We start from the raw sequence: 20,292 nt of genomic DNA on the forward strand, positions 1-20,292 counted from the left end.
AATTGTAACTCTCTCTCTCTCCTCTCTGTGTGTGTATATATATTCTCTAATCATAAAGTACTACCCATTCATGATCTAATGTGAAATCTCCATAGATCTTAATAGGTATATATATTAAAAATGGAATGTTTGAAAAATATGGCTGTTTCATCTAGAATTTAATTTACTGATAGCATTTAACACTTACGCTTGAAAACAACAACATTTTTTGTTATGCTTGTTTATGCTTTGCAAACAAGAACCTACTCTTTTTTGTTTTGAAATGCCCAAAGTTTAACTTTTTAAGTGAGTGGTGACCTAATGAGATGATCTGGATTAAGTGAAAGTATGGGAGTAGGAAATTAGGTTCATACTATGAAAAACAAACAAACAAACAAAAAGCATAGGAAGTTAACATTCTCCATAGTCCTTAGGGGGAAATAAAACTTTTTAAATATAGCATCTATTCAGCAAGTATTTACTAAGAACTGCCAGTGCCAGATGGTGGTCTAGGTGCTGAGACTACAGGAATGACCAAAATAAAATCCTTGTGCTTAGGAGCACAATAAATAAAATCCTTGTTTCCAGTTTGGAGAGAAAGGCACTAAACCATATAAAGTCTGTGGCAATGAGTGCTGTATGGCAAAAGACAAAAAAAGATGAGGCAAGAGACTAATGAATTGAGGATATGTTTGCTGGGAATGTGCTATCTTGGATGAGGAAGGACTCTCAATATTTGAGCAGCTACCTGAGGAAGTGAGCAATGCAAAAATCTGAAAAGGTGTTCCAGGAAGAAGGAATTGCAAGTGCAAAATCTTGAAGTAGAACTACTTAGTATCTCTGGGGACGAGTACAGTGTAACTGGAACATGGGGGATAAAATGAGTAGTAGTTTGGATTTTATTTATTTTTACATGTGAAGTTATTTAGGGGAAGTCAACCAAGGGATTAGCATCTGACATTTTACAAGGGTTGCATGAAGACTTTATTTAGCATTTCATAGCTCTTATACCAGTTGTTTAAGGAACTGGGCTATTGCAGAGCTAGGATTTAAACCCAGGCAGGCTGGCTTCAATGTCTTCACAGTACACATAATAGTTAAGACAAGGTAGAAGCAGGGATACCAGTAAGAAAATTATTGATAGTGGCTTAGATTAGACTGACAGCAGTGACTCCCTAATAGGTTTGTTTTCCCCAATAATGGGATTTTTATGAATAGGATTATTAATAAGGAAAGTATAACAAGGGGAGTTAACACAAGAAATTGGTGGGCATAGCAAAAGGCTTCACATTTGTCAACTCAACATGACACTGAGTAAAGCTACATGATTTAGGAAATGCTGCCCATGAGTTTTATTTTGACTGCATGCTTCAAGAAGTTTTCACTTTCAAATTACTCATTATAAAAAAGAAGACCTTTAGTTGGTTTGGCTTTCCAACATGTTAAATATTCAATTGCAGGTGATTTGGTTCTATTAGCACTAAGAACAACAAACTCAGTCTTTGACCCTAGAGATTGTGACGAATGCCCATTTATTAACTCACTGGGAAACTTTGTCTTCACAGTTGTGAATTTCTACAAAGGAAAATATGCCTCAATTATGAACAATTGCTTCTAGAGGCAAATAGGTATGAAAAATAATAGTTTTCAAGAAATAATTTTAAAGTTGGGAGGAAGAACAAGTTTTACAAAAAATATGAATTTATCACAACATTGTAAGGAGTACTACCTTGTTAAACAGAAAACAATGTCAAAACAAATAGATATTACAGAAACGTCTAATATTCTTAGAAATAGGAGTGTTGTCAATATTGTACCCAATCCTATAAAGCTTTTCACATAATACATTAAATATGTAACTGTTCTGAATTAAATCCTGGAATTTGTTCAGAGCTCTGCCTATAATGGAGTAAAGGGACTATGCCAGGAATAAATTCATTCAGAATTAGCTGAACATAAAAACTGGTTATAGTCCTAGATGTTGGAATAATGTAAATAAGCTTATGACAACAAAAGTTATTACCTATGTAAGCACATTCATATTTGGAATTATTCACTTCTAAAGAAAATATCTCTGGTGAAGTTTTCCATTTGCCTTATTTTATGAGGTAAAGGTGTCTTTTGGAATCATATTTTGCAACTCTAACAAATATTGAGGTAATCTTTGTAAAAATACCTTTTGTGATCAAAATCTAACATCCATTCTTTGCAAATCATATGCCTTGTGTGTGCTTGTGTACTGATATACATTAAATATGTATTAAATATGACCAAAAAATTCAATGGTGACAAAGGAACACAGTAGTGTCCTCTAAACAGAGCATTCAGATCGTGCAACCTTTCACAAGACTCTTTTAACCTAAAAAAGTTTATAAAATGTAAAATGCTAAAAAACCTAATTTAAGAAGACATTAGTATATTACCACCAAGATATATTCAAAAACAGTTTCCTGATAGACACTACAGGATTATACACTAATTCCTTCTAGAGTTTAGATGCAGTTACCTGGTAATATAATTTGTTGCAAGGGATAATCTATGTAGAGTAATGGAAGACTTAGCTCTTACAATTTTGAAGACTTATGACAGACTCAATTTATAAAACCATATTAAACTCACTAATTTTGACAAGTAAAAGAATGATAAGTGTCTTCTGACTGTTAAATAGAATAATCATTATTGGCAATGTTTAAAATTTTCTGACATCCTGGGGCAAAGGAGATGAGTTTAATTAAATGTGGATATACTTCTTGTTACTGTCTGAATGTTCCAGGAAAAACTACTCATAACTGGGGAAAGTTTTACTTTTGAGAGTGATACAAAGTCAAGTGTTGTGATACCAGGAAGATCTGTTCAGTTAGTTACTACTTTTTGATAAGTTAACTATGAGTGTCAGGTCTTTGAACAAATGTATTCAAGAACATTCTAAAAAGAAATTACCAAACTTTATTAAAATAGGAACTTTTTAGTGGAAAAGTTGCAAAAAACAGCCTTTTTGAAATGTTGATTATTAAAGCAAGGTACGTCCAGTAAATTCTGCGATGAAGGATGGAAATATAAATAAATGAAATGGAAGAGTGTACAGCTTTGATGTGAAGTGCATAGACTCAGGAGCCAGACTGCTGGGCTTGAAATCCTGGCAGGGCCACTAGACTGGCTACATACCACACATTGTAAAATAAGCAAAGGCAAAAGAAACATGGTACATAGGAGAGAAAGATTCATCTCTAGACCTTAGGAATTTAATTAACATCTCTGGGTCTCAGCTTGTTTATTTATATGTAGATATAAAAATAGTTCTTATGCCATAGAATTATGAGTATTACAGGAGTTAATATATGATAGGTTCTTTGAACATATATATTCCACAATTACATATATACTCCACAATCCTTTTATAGAGTGTGTCTGTATGTTTTAAAAAAATCTATGTGAAACTGCCTCAAACACATCTACGAGAGAATACAGTATTACCTACTTTTATTTGGAAATATAAAAGTTATATATATTTTACAGTCTGATTCATAATGAACTCTATGTATACTAGCTTTTATTACTATTAAGTTGGTGGTATTGATAGGTCAGTAAAAATAATAGTAGTGTTTCTGCTAGTGAAGTAGTATAAAGTTGTCTCCTGGACTAAAATCACATAATCTCTAAAGTATTCAAAGTAAGAGCTATACTCACACTGTATGCCCAGCAAATACTCTTTTTCCTCGATGCTGGTTATATAAATGGAGACCACAAGACACAACTTTTATATTGCCAAATAAAGTTAGAAACAATGCTATATTTTACTAAGATATGGTGGAAGCAGAAGATTCCAAGCTGATCTTTTAAAAAAGAGATAAGACACTTATCCCTCTAAGATTCCTTAAAGAGAACCGTGCAATACAAGTAACAATATAAATATATTCAAATTTTTAAGAAAAGCATTGATGTTACAAAATTAACATGATGTTATACATTTAAAGTTTGGAATCACAAATTTAAATATAAATAAGCTTTAGTGTAGGGCTAGAAACTGCTAGTTGTTTTACACTGCGTAAAGGGCCAGAGACAAAAAAGCAAATTTGTTCACCTGGGGAAATACAGAAAATTGTACAATTAGCAACAGCATCTCTGACCACAAACAATACTTTAAAATTATGCCTCTAACATAAACTTCCTTGTTTACTTGTTCGCACCTATACTTTCCTGGCACCTTCTCCCTTTTGCTTTCTACCACCCATAACATCACAGAAGTGTGAAAAAAAGAACCCAAAAAATGCTCTCTCTAATCTCACTTTTCTGATTTCCAAGTCTCAGATGATAGGCTTCATAAGTTTCGATTCATTTTATGCAAAGAGACTGCTTCAGTAAGAAGGTATATAGTTGAATGTATGAAAATGTGGGGGGGTGGGGCTGTGGGGGAAGCAGACATAAAAATGTTTTGTTATATTCAAGTCTGATGTTAATATTCAGCAATCCTAGCATGATCAGAGGTAGATTTTCTTGATGCCACAGCTCTAAAGGAAGAACTTCCAAGTAAGGCGGCAACTACAAAACAAAGCAACATGGGCAACGTGACTGCTTCCTGAGGTCATCTCCTCAGGACATCTCCTGTTCAGAGTAAAGGTACTTCCAAATAAAAAATGGGATTTGTTATTTTCGAGAGGGGGATGGGATTGTGTGTGTGCATGCATTTATTTGTGTATGTGCAACTGTGTGTAATATTGTGCTTTATTTATATAAAGCCAGTATTTTTGTTTGTTTGTTTGAGACGGAGTCTGCAGTGGCACGATCTCAGTTCACTGCAACCTCCACCTCCTGGGTTCAAGCAATTTTCCTGTCTCAGCCTTCCAAGTAGCTGGGATTACAGGTGTGCCACCATGCCCAGCTAACTTGTATTTTTAGTAGAGACCAGGTTTCACCATGTTGGCCAGGCTGGTCTCAAATTCCTGACCTCAGGTGATCTACCCGCCTTGGCCTCCCAAAGTGCAAAGGGCTACCTTGTTAAGTTCCCTTGGGATAAGCATGTTTACAGCTCTCTTTCTTTGTAATATACTTTGAACTAATGGGTAGCAGCTGGAAATGCTAATACCTTGGCTGAGGGTTATTTATATTTATGAAAACAGCGTTAGAGATTGAAAACAAATTAGATAGGCAGGCTTTAAATTGGATAGTTGAGAATTTTATTTCACTAGGGAGATAAAGGAATAAAAATGTGCTTTTCATTTGGTGCATAAACAGCTCAATACCCCAAAGGAGAAATGGGAAAAGAAAATGCAGATAATTCATACACACATAAATCAACCAATATATGAATATTTATGCATCACCAAAAATCTCTAAAAATGCAAATAAAATTTAAATATAATTGTTTATCAAAATTATAAAAGGTATCTTAAAAGACTATACTCATTATAAGAAAGATGCCCTCAAACAGACACTTATTTTCTGCTGGTGGTAATATAAACTGGTAGACTCTTTCCTAGAAGACAATGTGGCAATTATCAAAAGCCTTGAGCACTGCATATCCTTTGATTAAGTATTTGTGCTACTTACTTGATTTATTTTCAGGAAATAATCTGAAATGTGGATAAAGCCTTTTGTGTAAGGTAATTATCACAACATTAATCATTTTAGAGAAAAATTGGAAACAACGAACCAACAGAAAATCTATCAACAGACCTAACTAGAAGTAGAAATCTAGTAGTGATCAGGTGTTACCTCAAATCACTGGAACACAGAAGGCTTTCTAAAACAGTGCCAGGACAAACAGCCATTTGGAAAAATAAAATAAGATCCATCATCCATATTATGCATGAAAATAAGCTCAGAAATAATTAGATATATGAATGTAAAACACAAAATCATTCAAGTACCAGAAGAAACACGCATGAACTTCTCTATAACCTTGGTATATGGAAAGGCTTTTAAACTTCCACTTGAAATCCACAGGCAATTTTTAAAAAGATTGATATATATGACTACATTTTTTTAAAAAGGCTGGCATGGCAAAAAAGAAAACAAAAAACAAGTAAAGTCAAAAGACAAGCAGAGCAAATATATGCAAAACATATCACAGATAATGATATTATCCCTAGTGCTTGAAGAACTTTTGAGGAAAAAAACAAATATCCTATTGAGAAATAAGCAAAATATGAATAGATAATTCACCAAAAAATTATAAATGGTCCTTAAGACGTGAAACTATGATCAAGTTCACTTTAACAGAAATGGGCTGTGCAGTGGCTCATGCCTGCAATCCTGGCACTTTAGGAGGCCAAGGCAGGTGGATCACTTGAGCTCACAAGTTTGAGAGCAGCCTGGGCAACACGAAGAAACCCTATCTCTACAAAAAATACAAAAATTTGCCAAGTGTAGTGGTGCACGCCCATAGTCCCAGTTACTCAGTTACTGGGAAGATGATTTGAGCCCTAGAGGCGGAGGTTACGGTGAGCAGTGATCACACCATTACGCAGCCTGGGTGGTAGAGTGAGACCTTGCTTCAAAAAAAATAAAAATATAAAAAATAAATGCACATTAAAACTATGCTGAAATACTGTTCCTTACCCATGAAGTTGGAAAATTCAAAAGCTTAGTACGTTCTGTTGACAAGGCTAAGTGAAACAGACTAGAGGGAATGCAAGACTTATGTATCTCCTATGGAAGAAAACTTGGCAATAATTAATAAATATTCATTAACTCATTAATATTTACTTTTGATTCAGCAATCCTGTTTCTAGCATTTATCCTTAAGATATGCTATTAGTAATACTAAAAAGTATATACAAAAGTTATTTACTACAACATTCTAACATATTCCAGACATAAAATAAGGCTGGAAAGAAAGAAAAAAACTAAAACTGGATGGAAAAACTAAATGAAGCAAGGTATTTTTTTTTAATTTTTTTTTTTATTGCATTTTAGGTTTTGGGGTACATGTGAAGAACATGCAAGATTGTTGCATAAGTACACACATGGCAGTGCGATTTGCTGCCTTCCTCCCCTTCAGCTATATCTGGCATTTCTCCCCATGCTCTCTCCCCAACTCTCCACCCCTTGCTGTCCCTCCCCTCTTTACCCGACAGATCCCAGTGTGTGATGCTCCCCTCCCTGTGTCCATGTGCTCTCATTATTCATCACCCACCTATGAGTGAGAACATGTGGTGTTTTATTTTCTGTTCTTGTGTCAGTTTGCTGAGAATGATGGTTTCCAGGTTCATCCATGTCCCTACAAAGGACATGAACTAATCGTTTTTGATGGCTGCATAATATTCCATGGTGTATATGTGCCACATTTTCCCTGTCCAGTCTATCATTGATGGGCATTTGGGCTGGTTCCAGGTCTTTGCTATTGTAAACTGTGAAGCAAGGTATTTTCAAATGAAATCACACTGAGGGAGAAGAAAAGGAAAAATCAGGCAGAAAGCTAAGACTAGTCTCCTTGAAGAAACAGCCTGAAAAATCACAGCTACAGCCACAAATAGAGTGGCCTGGAGAAAAACCAAACTGCAACTACACTGATTAAGAAAGCAAGGCCCAACAGAGAAGCCTTTTTCTTTGTGTGATTAATGGGCTCCCAGGAAAAAGTTTCCTCCTCTTTTCAGGCATAGACATGGTGGGCTCCATGGACACTTGCAACAGGGGTGGGCCTGTCTGAAACAGACCTGCAGTTACACAAACAAGAGAAGCTGTACTTTGTGCTTACCCAAGACATACCCACAGCTGCACACATAAGGAGAGTTACACAAATAGCTACAGAGATGAGGGGCGTTTCTTACAAAAGCTTTTGGATTCAACTAAAAACAGCAATCCACTCAGGCCCCCTCTCCACTGCGAAGAACTTTCTTCTTTCGCTTATTAAACTCTCAATCCAACCTCCCCATTGTGTCCATGCTCCTTAATTTTCTTGATTCTGAGACAAGGAGCTCGGATAACACCTCAGACAAAAGACCACTGACACAAGACCATTTTGACATCAAAGAAGGAAAAACAGCAAAAACAACAGTAAACTCATGTAAGTAACTTTTGGACACAGTACAATACTTTATTTACCCTTAGTCTGGGTGAAAAAAATATATGATACACAAAAATAAAACACAATAGCAAAATGTTAAAAATTGTTAGATGTGAGTGAATGGCACAGGGAAATTATTTGTATCACTCATGCCTTTTCTGCAAGTTTGTAATTACTTCAAAATTAAAAAATACAATTCCAGTTTCCAATTGGATATCAATAGTAAAATTCAATAGTAAAATATTAAATATTAGACATAATTAAAATGTGTACATGCTTTTTTCTTTTTTTGTCAAAAGTTGATGCTAAAAGCCAAGCAGTGTGAGTTTATCAAGTTTTGAGAGATTTTTCTCTCTTTTCCCATGTTTTTAGAATAACTGGAATTAGAAAACAGAATCAAGGAATAAGTGTTTTAAGTACTTCCTGAAGCACATTCTGGAATATTGAGCTTTAAACCAAGCTAATCATCCATAATACAGGAATAATTATGTTTAAAACAGTGTCTGTATCAGAGAACCCTTTATAAATTAGGAATATAGTCATGCACTGAATAATAACATTTCAATCAACAATGGACTATATGACAATGGTCCCATAAGAGTATAATGGAGCTGAAAAATTCCTATAGGCTGGTGATATCATAGCCATTATAACGTCATAGAACAATGTACTACTAACATTTTTGTGGTGATGCTGATATATACAAATTGCACTGCTAGCGGTACAAAAGTATAGCACATACAATGATGTACATTACATAATACTTGATAATAATAAATGACCATGTTAATGGTTCAGATATTTACTATACTTTTTTTTTTTTTTTTTAAGAAAGTGTCTCACTATCACCCAGCCTGGAGGCAGTGGTGCCATATGGCTCAATACAGCCTTGACCTCCTGGCCTCAAGCGATCCTCCTGCCTCCTCAAACCCTAGTAGCTGGGACTACAGGCATATGCCACCATGCCTGGCTAATTTTTGTATTTTTTTGTATCTCACTATGTTGCCCAGGCTCATCTTGAATTCCTGAGCTCAAGCAATCCTCCCACCTTGACCTTCCAAAGTGTTGGGGTTACAGGCATAAGCCACCACACCCAGCCTATGCTTTTTATTATTATTTTAGAGTGTACTTCTTTTACGTTTGTATATATAAAATTAAATGTAAAACAGCCTCAGGCAGGTCCTTCAGGAGGAATTCCAGAAGACAGCATTATCATCATACGAGACGACAGCTCCATGCATGTTACTGCCCCTGAAGATCTTCCAGTGGGATAAGATTGGGGGGGTGGGCAATGATATGGATAATCCTGACTGTATGTAGGCCTAGGCTAATGTGAGCATTTGTTTTAGTTTTTAATTAAAAAGAAAACACACTTTAAAAAGGTGAATAAAATAAAAATAGAAAAAGCTTATAGATAAGGATATTAAAAAAGAAAATACTTTTGTACAGCTGTACAATGTGTTTGTGTAATACATTAAGTGCTATTACAAAAGAATCAAAAAGGGTTTTTAAATAAAAAAACTTATATAGTACAAAAGTTACAGTAAATGCTGATGATGCTGTCTTCTGGAATTTCTTCTGAAGGACCTGCCTAAGGCTGTTTATATTTAATTTTCTATATACAAAAGTAAAAGGAGTACACCTAAGGTTAATTTATTATTGAAGAAAGGAAAATACTTTTTACAAATTGAGCGTAGCCTATAAAGTCTATAGCAGTGTACGTAATGTCCTAGGCCCTCACATTCACTCACTACTCACTCACTCACTCACTCACTCACCCAGAGCGACTTTCAGTCCAGCAACCTCCATTCACTGTAAGTGCCCTATATAAACATTCATTTTCAAATCTTTTATACAGTATTTTTACTGTACCTTTTCTGTTTAGAAACACAAATACTTACCACTGTGTTATAACTGCCTACGGTATTCAATATAGTAACAGGCTTTACAGGTTTGTAGCCTAGGAGCAAAAAGTTATACCATATAGTCGAGGTATGTAGTAAGCTGTGCCCCAGATGGTATCATTAGGTTTGTTTAACTACATACTATGATATCTGCACAACAAAATTGCCTCATGACACATTTCTCATAATGTGTTCCTATCATTAAGCAATGCATGACTGTATATGGGAACCATTACTGTTTCCTAAAAAGTATCTAAACAAATTTTTAAAAATAAAAATACAGTTTACAAAGTTAACTTAGAATAACAAAGTTATCACTTTTCACTGGCAATCAAATAGAAATATAAAAGTTATCAACAACTCTGACAATTATATTTCCTATGCCAAGCCCATATGTGATTGGTAGATTGGCTCTGAAGAGATGACCTAATTCCTGGGAACTGTGCATGTGTTACCATCCATGGCAAAACAGACTTTGCAGATGTAACTAAAGTTACATGCTTAAAATAGGAAAATTATCCTGGATTATCTGAGTGGGCACAATCTAATCATGAGAACACTTAAAAGCAGAGAATTTTTTCCAGTTGTAGTCAGAGAAATGCAGCATGAGGATAAATAATACAGATTCAAAGTATGAAAGAACCTTGACTCATGACTGCTGGAGGAGCCACATGGAAAACATGAGAAGGAATTCAGAAAGCCTCTAGGAGCAAAGATTCACCCCCCCAGCTGGCAGCAAGGAAACAGGGACTTCAGTCCTTCAAGTGCATGGAACAATTAATTGGAGTCTGGATGAACCTGGGACTGAATCCTCTCCTAGTGTCTTCAGAGCCCACTCCAACTGACACTTAGATTTTGGTCTCATGAAACAAGGTTTAGAAAAATCAGCTGAGCCCAGCTGGACTTCAGACCTATACATCTGTGAGATAATAATATGATGCTTTAAGCCACAAAATTTGTGGTAAATTGTTCTGCAGCAATGGAAACTACTACTACACGTATAAACATGTTCTTAATTTGTATTTCATTCTAAATATCTTTATCACAGTGGATTAAAAAGGAGAGGCTATATTATTTTACCACATTTCTAGCTTTTCATTTCTTCACATTGATTTTGTCACTAAAACAGAAGCCTAATGCTTGACTAAATTCTGACTATTGAGAAATACCAATTTTTAATTCATGTTAGTCTTTTGCTTTTAAAAATGTTTTTTAAAGGCTGGGTGCAGTGGCTCACACCTGTAATCCCAACACTTTGGGAGGCCAAGGCAGGTGGATCATCTAAGGTCAGGAGTTTAAGACCACACTGGACAACAAGGTGAAACTCCATCTCAACTAAAAATACAAAAAAATTAGCTGGGCATGGTGGTGGGTACCTGTAATCCCAGGTACTTTGGGAGGCTGAGGTAGGAGAATTGCTTGAACCTGGGAGGTGGAGGTTTCAGTGAGCCAATTGCGCCACTGTACTCCAGCCTGGGCGACAAGAGCGAAACTTTATCTTAAAAAAAAAATGTTTTTTTTAAAGCCATTTTCTCTTGGAATATTTTACATGAAAAGTATGACTCCAACTGAGGGTCTAACTATGCAAAACAGAACTGAGTGTTTCTGACTTACGCATTCATTACATCTATTATCAGCTGGTGTTCACAGGGTTTTGGGGGAAGGAGACGATGTTAGAATGCTACATGAGTTCATTTCTTTTATCTAGTCATATTAAGTGTATCTCCATCCGCTGAAGTACTTTCATTGGCATGGATGAAAATGTCATTTGAGTGAATTCCAGGCAATTCTCAAAGGTAAGAAAGTTAAACAAGCTGAAAGGGCCAACATATATAAAGAAGGAAATTCTTTTTAGCGAATGCTATGAAAGCTTTTGTTGTTTTTTTTAGAACAAACAGACATTCTTAGGAAATAATTAAAACAATCTGTCATAGAAAACAACTGATGAGGTATTGTTAAAATTGAGGGGAAAAAGTCAGCTAGAGGAACTTGTACTGAATTGATCACTTCCTGGAAACTGGGACTAGTAATGTAGTTCATTCAGTATGCAATCCTCTCTATTAGTCTCTAACACTTAAGAACTATAGTTGCTTTTGGTATGTGGGTTTTAAAAGGGCTGAGTAGCCTAGGATAGAGCTTGTCCAATTTCTCTGATCAAGGATCAATTTCTTCTTCATTTCTTAAAAAAACTTTCTAATCAATTGCAGACAAAGAATTTTGTAAATTATAACAAAAAACATACTACCAGAAAAATAAAACAAAAAACCAAGACACAAGTTTTGTGAATGGCTGTGCCTAACATATGTGGGTGCTAAAATATGTTTAATAAACAGACACCACTTTCAGAAAAGCTAGTCCAAAAATAAATAAGATTTTAGTCAGAAGCTTCTCGACAAAGGGACCTTGTATATCTAGATACTGTGAGTGGCAGTACCCTCAAACATTCTGTAACAAAGTTAAATATTTAATGAAGCTCTAGGATTCATTACATTTTCTTCAATTAGAGAACAGCAAGGCAATTTAGCAGTATTAAAGGGTTAAATAATCTCTCATTATTTTTCCTGCTACTTTGCTTTTTGTCCTAAACCCTAACTACATTTAAACGCAGATGAGGGAATCAGTATGAAGGATGGTGCAAAAGTCTAATAAAGATGAACACTGGAATCTATGTTAGAGGGTTTTTACTTGTTCTAAATGACATCTAAAAAGTCTTAATTTTCATTTTCTTTTACATAGAGGATTTTTCAGTGTGATAATGTATGCTTACATATAGCTTAAGTTTCTTTTTCTTTCTTTTTTTTTTTTTTGAGACAGAGTTCTCCCTCTTGTTGCCCAGGCTGGAGTGCAATGGCGTGATCTAGGCTCCTGGTTTCGAGCCTCAGCCTCCTGAGTAGCTGGGATAACAGGCATACACTACCACACCCGGCTAACTTCTGTATTTTTAGTAGATACGGGGTTTCACCATGTTGGCCAGGCTGGTCTCAAACTCCTGACCTCAGGTTATCCAGTCACCTCGCCTCCCAAAGTGCTGGGATTACAGGCCTGAGCCACCAAGCCCGGCCTTAAAATTCTCTATTTATTTAGATATACATTTTAAATTTATATATTATATGTGTTGAAATTATATATTTCATAACTACCTATATTTCAGTGTAAAGTGAGGAATGCATTTAATCCTTTTACACATAGAGCATTTCCTGTTTAGTCTTCTATGAAACATAAAGCCCATGACTGCTTCCTCCTCACAGAATAAAATGCAGTATCAGCATTCTAATGCAATCTGCACTGATGACAGCAGAGGGCACTGTCATATAAAATAATCTTTTTTTATTGTGCATAAAAATTCTGCCTAATTACTGAAAATACCAGTTTTCAAGTGGCAATGATTTCTGAAAATTGTCTTATACACCAGAAAAACTGGAAAATCTCTATTTACGTGAGCATGAAGTGACATATTTTAACTGATGAAATTTGAGTCATAAATTATAAAAAAGGAAAATTAACATAAAATTTACTGTTTTTCATAGTTAGCATACTGTTTTCTCATCTTATTTCTACTACTATATGATGCCATTTATATGAAGTCAAAAATATATATTTATTATCGTATATTTAGCTTATAAAACTATAAAGGAAAGCAGGAAAGGGATTACCATAAAATTCAGGGTAACAGCCAAGTTGTAAATACAACAGGAAAGTTCTTGAAGGAAATTCAAAGTGCTAATCCAGTGAATACATGAATGATAAGGAAGCAAAATAGCCTTATTGCTAATATGAAGAAAGGTTTAGTGGCCTGGATAGGAGAGCAAACCAGCCATGGCATTCCCTTAAGCCAAAGGCTAATCCAGAACAAGGTTCTAACTCTCTTCAACTCTACAAAGGCTGAGAGAGGTAAAGAAGCTGCAGGAGCTGCAGGTAAGGAAGCTGCTGACACAGATAGTGATTGGTTTATGAGGTTTAAGGAAAGAAGTCATCTCCATAATCTAAAGGTGCAAAGTGAAGGAGTAAGGGGTAACGTAGAAGCTGCAGCAAGCGATCAGAAGATCTAGCTAGAGTTACTGATGAAGGTGGCCACACTAGATAACACATTTTCACTGTATATGAAACAACTTTCTTTTAGAAGGAGAAGGCATTTAGGACTTTCATGGTTAGAGAAGCAAAGTCAATGCCAGGCCCAACTCCTTGCTAGGAGCTAGCACAGCTGATGTCCACACTGAAGCCAATGTTTATCTACCATTCTGAAAATCCTAGGTCCCTTAAGAATTGTTAGATCTATTCTACTGTGCTCTACAAATGGAACAATAAAGCCTGAATAACAGCACATCTGCTAATAGCATGCCATACTAAATTTTTTTAAGTTCACTGTTGAGACCTACTGCTCAGAAAAAAAGATTTCTTTCAAAATAGTACTGCTCATTGACAATGCGCCTAGTGGCCCAAGAGCTCTGATGAAAAGGAGATTCACGTTTTTCCTGCTTGCTAACACATCAAGACAATATCCATTTTGCAGCCCATGGACTGAGTAGTAACACTGACTTTCAAGTTTTATTATATAAGAAATATATTTTCTAAGGCTATAGCTGCCATAGACAGTGAGTCCTCTGGTGGATCTCAGTGAAGTAAATTGAAAAGCTTCCAGAAAGGATTCACCATGCTAGATGCCATTAGTAACATTTGCGATTCATGGGAGAAGGTGAAAATATCAACATTAACAGGAGTTTGGAAGAAGTTGACTCTGATAGAGGTGGAGCAATACCATGGAATACAAGGGTCCACTGATCATTCACCCGGCAAAGACAGCAATTTAACAACTATCTACATAGAAAAAGCACCTTTGTAAGAACCAAAAAAATCAGGTGAGCACTCACAGTACCTGGTTTTCACTTCATATCGCTGAAAAAGGCACTGAAGTGGTCAGAAAAACAGTCCTGAATCACTGACATCACCCTATCCCTCACTCTTCCCTGGCAGCAGTGGTGTGGTGCAGATAGCATTGCCATGTGGTGGAGAGAGGGATGGCACAACAATTGTGAGGTATTAAACTCAGTACTGCTCTGTTATAGCAGGGGGGAAATAGAGCAGACAAAACTCAGCTGACACCTGCCCACGGAGGGAGCATTTAAATCAGCACTAGCTGGAGGGGAACTGCAGATCCCATTGGTCCAAATGAGTTCTTGCAAGCTCTGCCACCATGAACTAAAGTGCTCTGGGGACTTAGATAAACTTGAAAGGCAGTCTAGGCCATAAGAACTGCAACTCATAGGTGAGTCCTAGAGCTGAACTGGGTCCAGAGCCAGTGGTCTGGGGAACACATGACCTATTGAGACAATTGCCAGGTTGGATAAGGGAGTGCTAGCATCACCCCTCCCCCAACCCCAGGCAGCTCGGCTTAGCTTACCGCTCCAAAAGAGACCCCTTCCTTCCACTTCAGGAAAGGAGAGGGAAGAGTGGGGAGGACTTTGTCTCGAATGTTAAATACCAGCACAGTCACAGCAGGACTGGGCAATGGTCAAAGCTCTGAAGCCCTCTTCCTAAGTCCTAGCTCCTAGACAACACATCTAGATACACTCTGGGCCAGAAGGGAACCTGCTGCCTTGAAGGGAAAGACTCAGTCCTGGCGGGATTCATCATCGGCTAACTGAAGAGCCACTGGACCCTGAATAACCAGTAGCAATACCCAGGTACTATGTCAAAACCTTGGGTGAAACTCTGAAACTTGCTGGCTTCAGGTGAGACCCAGTACATTCCCAGCTGTGGTGGCTACGGGGAAAGACTCCTTGTGCTTGAGAAAAGCAGAGGTAAAAGTAAAGAGGACTTTGTCTTGCCTCAAAGGTACCAGCTCAGCCACTCGGGGTGGGGGTGGGGGGGGTAGAGCACCAATCAGGCTCTTGGGGTCCTCAATGCCAGGCCTTGGCTCTTAAATGGCATTTCTGAACCTACCTTGGGCCAGAGGGGAGCCCATTACTCTGAAGGGTGAGTCCTGGGCCAGGCAGAATTCACCACAAGCTGAATGAAGAGCTTTTGGGCCTTAAAGGAACATCAGTGATCATTTGGTAGTATTCCCTGTGAGCCAGTGGTGACAGCAGCCATGGGGTGACACTCCTCTGCCTTTGGAAAAGGGAAAAAAGACTGGAAAGGACTACATCTTGTGGTTTGAGTTACAGCTCAGACAAGTAAGAACACGAGCTAGACTTCTAAAGCTTTTGACTCTAGTGTCTGGCTCCCAGACAGCACCTCTAGACTTGTCCAGAGTCTAGGGGAAATCACCACCCTGCAGGGAAGGCCACAGGCCCAGTTGGCTTTGTCACTTGCTGATTGTAGAGTCCCAGTCCCTCTAGTGAACATAGACTACCAGTAACCAGTGGCTAGTTATGGAAGGCCTTGGGCAAGACCCAGGGCTGTGCTAGCTTTGGATTTGACCCAGCACGGTCCTAGTGTAGCAGTGTCCCTAGGGGTGCTTGGTTCACGCCTCTCCCAGCTCCAGGGGGCTAAGTGAAGAGAAAGAATAATTTCATTTGTTTGGGAGAAAGTAAGTGAAGAGAACAAGAGTCTCTGCCTGGTAATCCAGAGAATTTTTCTGGATCTTCTCCAAGACCATCAAGGCAGTATCTACACAAGTCTATAAGAACCACAGCATTACTGGACTTCAGGTGCCCTCTAAAGCAGATACAGCTTAGATCACAATACCTAAGTCCTTCTGAATATCTAGAAAGCCTTCCCAAGAAGGACGACTACAAACAAGATCAGACTGTGAAGACCTAATAAATACCTAATTCTTCAGTGCCCAGATAACAAAGAACATCTACAAGTATCAAGACCGCCTAGGAAAACATGTACCCACCAAACGAACTAAATGAGAAACCAAGGACCAATCCTGGAAAAGGAGATGTGACTTTTCAGACAGAGAATTCAACGTAGCTGTTTTGAGAAAACTCAAAGAAATTCGAGATAACACAGAGAAGGACTTCAGAATCCTATCAGATAAATTTAAGAAAAAGATTGAAATGAAAAGAACCAAGCAGAAAGTCTAGAGCTGAAAAATGCAACTGAGCCTTTTTATAGCAGAACTGATCTGGCAGAAGAAAGAATTAGTGAGCGTGATGACAGGTTATTTGAAAATACAGTCAGAGGAAACAAAAGCGAAAAGATTAAAAAAGCATCCCTACAGGATCTAGAAAATAGTCTCAAAAGGGCAAATCTAAGAGTTATTGGCCTTAAAGAGGTAGAGCGAGAGATAGGGTAGAAAGTTTATTCCAAAGAGTAGTAACAAAGAGCTTCCAAACCCTAGAGATAGATACCAATATCCAAGTAAAAGAAGGTTATAGAGCAGGAAAGCAGACTGAAACCAAACATAGGTACCTCAAAGCATTTAATAAACTTCCAAAGGTCAAGGACTAAAAACATGAATAAAGAAAGGATCCTAAAAGCAGCAAGAAAAAACAAACAAATAACCTACAGTTAAGCTCCAGGATGTCTGGCAGAAGATTTTTCAGTGAAAATCTTACAGGTCAGAAGAGAATGGGATGACACATTTCAAGTGTCGAAGGAAAAACCAAAAATATCCTTCAACACGAAAGAGAAAGACTTGCAGACAAATACTGAGGGATTTAATCAACACCAGACCTGTCCTACAAGAAATATTAAAGAAAGCACTCTAATCAGAAAGAAAACGATGTCAATGTGAAATAAGAAATCATCTGAAGGTACAAAACTCACTGGAAATAATAAGCATACTGAACAACACAGAATATTAAAACACCACAACTGTGTCTTAAGTAGAAAGACTAAATGGTGAACTAATAAAAAATAATAACTATAATAACTTTTCAAGACATAGACAGTACAACAAGATAACTAGAAACAACAAAAAATTAAAAAGCAGGAGGATAAAGTTAAGGCATAAAGTTTTTATTATTTTTTTTTTTGCATGTATGTGTATCCAGTGTTCAGTTGCTATCAGCTTAAAATAATAGGTTATAAGATAGTATTTGCAAGCCTGATAAGATACAGTATTTGCAAGCCTAAAAACATAACAGATACACAAAAAAATAAAAAGAAGCTAAATCATTTCATTGAGGAAGAATCACAAAAATGAAGACAGGAAGAAAAGAAAAAAGAGCACAAAACAACCCCAAAAACAAATAAAATGGCAGGAGTAAATCCTTACCCATCAATAATAATATTGAAAGTGCATGGACTAAATTCTCCAATCAAAAGACATAGACTGGTTGATGAATTAAAAAAAAAGAAAAAAAGAATAAATGATCTGTTGCATACCAGAAATACATTTCACCTATAAAGATACACAAAGACTGAAAATAAAGGAATGGAAAAAGATATTCCATGCCAATAAAAACCAAAAGAAAACAGGAGTATCTATATTTATTTCAGACAAAATAGATTTCAAGGCAAAAACTGTAAGAAAAGATGGAGAAGGTCACTATATAATGATAAAGGAGTCAATTAAGCAAGAGGATATAACAATTTTAAACACCTATGTGCCAATCACTGGAGCACCCAGATATATAAAGGAAACATTATTCAAGCTAAACTGAGATATAGGCCCCAATAATATAATAGCTGGAGACTTCAACACCCCACATTCAAACCTGGATATGGTTTGGACTTGTGTCCCCACCCAACTCTCATGTGGAATTGTAATCCCCAGTGTTGTAGGAGGAGATGACTAGATTATGGTGGCAGCCTTCCTCCTAGCTGTTCCCGTGATAGTGAGTGAGTGCTCATGAGATCTTGTTTACAAGTGTGTAGTACCCTCCCACTTTTTTTCATTTCTCCTGCTCCAGCCATGTAGGATGTGCCTGCTTCCCCCTTCATCTTCTGCAATGATTGTACATTTCCTGAGGATTCCCCAGCCATGCTTCCTGTACAGCCTGTGGGACTGTGAGCCAATTAAACTGCTCTTCTCTAAAATTATCCAGTCTCAGGTAGTTCTTTATGGCAATCCAAGAATGGACTAATATAGCACTGGACAGATCTTCCAGACAAAAAGACAACAAAGAAACATCAGATTTAATCTTCACTATAAAAATATGTACATAGTAGATATTTATGCAATATTTCATTCAAAAGCTGGAGAATACACATTCTTTTTCTCAGCACATGGATAATTCTTAAAGACTGACCGTATATTAGGTCAAAAAACAAGTCTTAAAACATTCAAAAAATTGGCTGGGCGTGGTGGCTCACGCCTATAATCCCAGCACTTTGGGAAGCCGAGGCAGGTGGATCACAAAGTCAAGAGATCAAGACCATCCTGGTCAACAAGGTGAAATCCCGTCTCTACTAAAAATACAAAAATTAGCTGGGCATGGTGGTGCGCGCCTGTAGTCCCAGCTACTTGGGAGGCTGAGGCAGGAGAATTGTTTGAACCCAGAAGGCAGAGGTTGCAGTGAGCCAAGATCGTGCCATTGCACTCCAGGTAACAAGGGCGAAACTCCGTCTCAAAAAAGAAAAAAAAAATTAAAATAATATCAAACATCTTATGTGACCACAATGGAATAAAACTAGAAATCGATAACAAGAGGAATTTTGGAAAGTACACAAATACCGGAAATTAAACAATATGCTCCTGAATGGCCAATGGGTCAATGAAAAAATTAAGAGGGAAACTGAAAATTCTCTTAAAACAAATGATAATGTAAACAAAACGTACAAAAACCTATGGGATATAGCAAAAGCTGTACCAACAGGGAATTTACAGCTGTAAGTGCCTACATCAAAAAAGAAGAACTTCAAATAACCTAAAAAGCACCCTTAAAGAACAAGAATAGCAAGAGCAAGCCAAACCCAAAATTAGTAGAAGAAAAGAAATAATAAAGATCAAAACAGAAATACATTTGAAATTTTAAAAAAAATACTGGCTGGGAGTGGTGGCTCATGCCTGTAATCCCAGCACTTTGGGAGTTCAGGAGTTCAAGAACAGCCTGGCCAAAATGGTGAAACCCCATCTCTATTAAAAATGCAGAAAATTAGCTGGGCATGGTGGTGGGCACCTGTAATCCCAGCTACTTGGGAGGCTGAGGCAGGAGAATCGCTTGAACCCAGGAGGCAGATACTGCAGTGCACTGAGATTGTGTCACTGCACTCCAGCCCATGACAGTGCAAGATTCTGTCTCAAAAAAAAAAAGGCATTCTTCACACAAATAGAAAAAAATGATACTAAAACTTATATGGAAACACAGAAGACTCAGAATAGCCAAAACTATCCTCAGCAAAAAGAACAGCACTAGAGGAATCACATTACCTGACTTTAAATTATGCTACAGAGCTACAGAAACCAAAATAGCACACAAACAGACAACCAGTGAAACAGAATAGAGACCCCAGAAACAAATCTACACATATACAGGCAATTCATTTTCAACAAAGGTACCAAGAACACAC

At 37.1% G+C, this 20,292-nt stretch overlaps 1 protein-coding gene across 15 annotated transcripts in view; it reads right to left on the reverse strand.

The window, feature by feature from the left end:
• The window catches only part of ECHDC1 (ethylmalonyl-CoA decarboxylase 1), a 54,396-nt gene that overhangs the window by 1,838 nt on the left and 32,266 nt on the right, over window positions 1-20,292 (reverse strand). The window lies entirely within an intron of this gene.

This window comes from Callithrix jacchus, chromosome 4, assembly GCF_049354715.1.
Source record: "Callithrix jacchus isolate 240 chromosome 4, calJac240_pri, whole genome shotgun sequence".
Taxonomy (NCBI): Eukaryota; Metazoa; Chordata; class Mammalia; order Primates; family Cebidae; genus Callithrix; species Callithrix jacchus.